Below are 4353 nucleotides of genomic sequence, written 5' to 3'. Positions count from 1 at the left end.
AATAAGTCGGTAAAGGGCAGCGAGAAATTAACCTAATTTGAAATAAATATGTGTCATAGCCCGTTTTAGGGATAAATAATTGCTTTAAAATATTATTTATGAAATATAATATTATAAACGATATAATGTGTATTAATATCATCAATTATAACAAATTTCAATTTGAATGTGCTTAATATATTTATTTCTGAAAAAACTACAAGCGCAATTATAAATGAAAATAATATTAAATGAATACGTATGCTTATGAATACACTCTGTTGTGTAATAAATGACCGTTTCTATTGCACAATCCTTTCACAAGGGCTCCAAATGTAGGTCAATTTTTATGAGTTTGACTGCACGAATCACTTTATTTAAAAATACGATTTTAGTTTCCGTTGGTTAAACTATTAATATTTCTTAAAGAAATTTTCGTTGATATTTTTTTAATACTGAATAATATATTCAAATTATAAAATATAAAGATGAATAAAAGAACAGTATCAGTGTTGCACATTCCGGAAACAAGTAGCGCACTCTTCAAGAAAAACACTCGAAGCAGTACGTTAGTTAGAACCTATTTTTCACAGATGGCGTTGTTCACCGTAACAATTCAAGGTTAAAGCTTTTTTACTTTTTTTTAAAACTAAACATTTTAAGTATTAATATTTTATAAATGGAATGAGCTTGTTAAAATATTAATGGATTTTCGCATCGAAAATTGTTTTTTTGCTCAACCAACCAAACACCTTAACTGAGTACGCCATCTATTGACATTGTTTAAAAAATACAATGCGTGCAACTGACCCAATTCATTTGAAGCTGTTGCAATGGTGATGTTGTAAATACAAATTAAATTATTGTCAATGACAAATTTAATTTAGCAGAATATAAATCCAATCGTCTATAAACTCTAAAATTACTTATGGCTTGTTACCTATAAAACAATTCTTCAGTACATATGAAAAGTATGTTAACATCAGACCCTTATCATCATTACAGAAGAAAGAGCAACAAAAAAATGAAGTTAGGTACCTATTTCAATAAGATTTAGTTTTACTTTTAGAAAGAGTAGCTTGTTTTAAGATATCTGCTGACCTCAACGTTAATTCAGAAACTTACCAGTGTTTTGGTTTTTCAACTGGAAACATATTTGTTGACCAATTCTTCTTGCATCAAACCGAAAGTAAAATAAGAGACTAATTTTCTAACCTAAGCATAAATTCTTGTCGTTTTAGTAAGTTTATATTTCTTGAACCCGTAATTCATTATAAAAAGCAAACACACAATAACATAAAATAAAAGTCAATTTTGTAAAATCTGTCCCTAAATCAAATATTTCAAATAATTATCATATTAGACATTTTCTTAACTCTGCGGGTTTAATTAATGACGCGTTGCTGCGTCCTGTGAATATTTGGTGAACGAATTAGACACATAATTACTTAAAATATGTAGTTTATAAACTTAAAAACACGCTTACCTAAATAGCAATTAGTTTGCTATTTACGCTAAGTAACAATTAATTTCACCTCTTTTTTAATGTTGTAACTATTCAGGCCGTATGTATAACGTAGGTATATAAGTATTATCGTCGGTCCTTGATTCGTCCCATTCCGACAGGAGCCCTCTTCTTCGATATAGCGAAGGCGTTCGACAAAGTCTGGCACAACGGTTTGATATACAAACTGTATAACATGGGAGTGCCAGACAGACTCGTGCTCATCATACGAGACTACTTGTCGAACCGTTCGTTCCGATATCGAGTCGAGGGAACGCGTTCCCGGCCCCGTCACGTCACAGCCGGAGTCCCGCAAGGCTCCGCCCTCTCCCTGTTACTATTTAGTTTGTATATCAATGATATACCCCGGTCTCCGGAGACCCATCTGGCGCTCTTCGCCGATGACACCGCCATCTACTACTCGTGTAGGAAGAAGGCGTTGCTTCATCGACGACTTCAGACCGCAGCTACCACCATGGGACAGTGGTTCCGGAAGTGGCGCATCGACATCAACCCCACGAAAAGCACAGCGGTGCTCTTCAAAAGGGGTCGCCCTCCGAACACCACGCTGAGCATCCCTCTCCCGACTAGGCGCGTCAACACCTCCGCTCCCGCCATTCGCCCAATCACGATGTTCGACCAGCCCATACCGTGGGCCCCGAAGGTCAAATATTTAGGCGTCACCCTCGACAGTAGGATGACATTCCGCCCTCACATCAAGACGGTACGCGACCGTGCCGCCTTCATTCTAGGACGTCTCTACCCGATGATATGTAGGCGAAGTAAAATGTCCCTTAGAAATAAGGTGACACTCTACAAAACTTGCATACGCCCCGTCATGACCTATGCAAGTGTGGTGTTCGCTCACGCGGCCCGCACTCACTTAAAATCATTCCAAATTATTCAATCCCGTTTTTGCAGGATAGCCGTCGGAGCCCCGTGGTTCGTCAGGAACGTCGACCTCCATGACGACCTGGACTTAGAGTCCATCAGTAAGTATCTACAGTCGGCGTCGATGCGCCACTTCGATAAAGCGGCACGACACGAGAACCCTCATCGTGGCCGCCGGTAACTACATTCCCGATCCTGCGGACAGAATGGAAAGCAGTCGACGTCGCCCAAAACACGTCATCTCGGATCCTCCCGATCCACTAACGGTGCTTTTAGGTACTTCAAGCACCGATCACCGTTCTCGTCGAACCCGTCGCTTGCGACGAAGGGCTCGACGAGTAAATTAACTCTCAGACACAGCCCACTGAGTTTCTCGCCGTATCTTCTCAGTGGGTCGCGTTTCCGATCCGGTGGTAGATTCTGCGAAGCACGGCTCTTGCTAGGGTTCGTGTTAGCAACGTCATCAGGTTTGAGCCCCGTGAGCTCACCTACAAACGTTAGGGTTACGCTGAAATAGCCTCTCAAGGCTCTCAGAACAGGTAGGAAAAAAAAAAAAAAATCTTGATTCGTGTGCAAATTTTAAAGTTATTTGGAAATGTTGAAGCCGATGAAAATTATGTTCAATGATTCCTTTACATGAAACTAAACACACTAAGATACATACATACAAAGCTAATAAAAGCGTGCTAAAAATAGTACCTACCCACAAGACAACAAAATTTGTACCCAAAGATCGAACACAGCACAATCGTATGACTACGAATTCTTGGCGTCTTTTCTGTAACATTATGGTCCCTCCAGATTTGCACTAAGGAGGTAAGTTTACTTCAATCCAAAAAATATATATTTTATTTTAAAACTATAAATATAATGCTTCTTTGTAAGTAATAACTGACTTATGCAATACGAAAATATTAGATATTTTGAGTTGCATATTTAATATAAGTCGAGGGACGCGAATCGGGAATAATATATAAGCCCTCATATCTGTATATAGCCAGGCTTTGCGTCACGGAGGCGAACCAAGAACGAAATAAAAACATGAAAGTATACACCGGACAGTCTACATTGTTAATTGTTATCATTCCAGAACTGTCTGTGCAATTTTTCTTGCATCTGCTTAAGACGACGACGAACGAAGTTAGGGCTCAATTCTTGTGAAGTGATTACTGGAATCCACAGACGTGAATGTCGCCACCCACCGTGAAACATGAAGCCGAGATCTCGATTGTGTTATATTTTGATTATCCCATCATTTAGAGTGGAGCGCATGATTATTAACACTCAACAGAAATAAGCAGGATGTAGGTGTCTACTCGCGTCGACTCGATATCAACAAGCTTGCAGATTGATCAACTTGCAAGTAGCCACTGCTAGTTATAGGGCTACCTCGAATTTCGCCACATTGGCCAGTCTTACCTTACCTGCAATCAACACATTCCCGCGACCTTCACTAGATCATTTATCCGATTTATGGAAGACGTATTTAGCGTTTGTAGATTAATTTAATTAGTAGTTGTCATTTTGAGAATTAACTACATACCTAAACGATTAAGACTAACTATTCCCTCTGCTGAAGTGCGACATGTCAACTATAATCCCTTCTATTGTTTTAAGAGCTGTGGTAATCTAAAGGTACATAACTATGAAGGATTTTGTAAAGGAGTTTTATAATTATGTTATAATAGTTAATGTGATTAAGCCAATTAAACAAGGGTCCTCCTCGTGTCTGAGGGTCGGGAACACTTCCACCAATTTCTTTTTCGCGATGTTGTGCCATCTCATCTTGACTTAATATCTCTATTACCTAAGCAATATACGATGTAAAATTATATTTACAAAAAAGCACCTAATACCATTATATTGCACATTACATATAAGATATTATGTTGTTTTGTTATAAATAAGGCAAATATAAAGCATATAATGAAAATAAAAACTCATGTATACATTTACGCCAGGAAAACAAAAAGAAAGCG

This window comes from Bombyx mori, chromosome 1 (assembly GCF_030269925.1).
Source record: "Bombyx mori chromosome 1, ASM3026992v2".
Lineage (NCBI taxonomy): Eukaryota > Metazoa > Arthropoda > Insecta > Lepidoptera > Bombycidae > Bombyx > Bombyx mori.
Note: the sequence above shows the minus strand (reverse complement) of the source record.